Here is a 208-nt window from a genome sequence, read left to right as displayed (position 1 = left end):
GGGGGGGGGGGGGCTGCTGCTTAGTGCTGCAGCCAAATGTAAGTAACATTTACTTAACGAATTGTGACAGAATATTAAATGGTTTTCTCAAAGGTCAAAACTTTAATTAGATTGTCATGATGATCAGGACCAAAATAAAGAACTTTGCCGATGTTTTCGCAGTTGCCAGATAGGGATTTTTGATGTTGGTGAAATTTGCGCTCTCCGA

This window comes from Penaeus monodon, chromosome 15 (genome assembly GCF_015228065.2).
Source record: "Penaeus monodon isolate SGIC_2016 chromosome 15, NSTDA_Pmon_1, whole genome shotgun sequence".
NCBI classification, from domain to species: domain Eukaryota; kingdom Metazoa; phylum Arthropoda; class Malacostraca; order Decapoda; family Penaeidae; genus Penaeus; species Penaeus monodon.
This window is presented reverse-complemented; position numbering follows the sequence as displayed.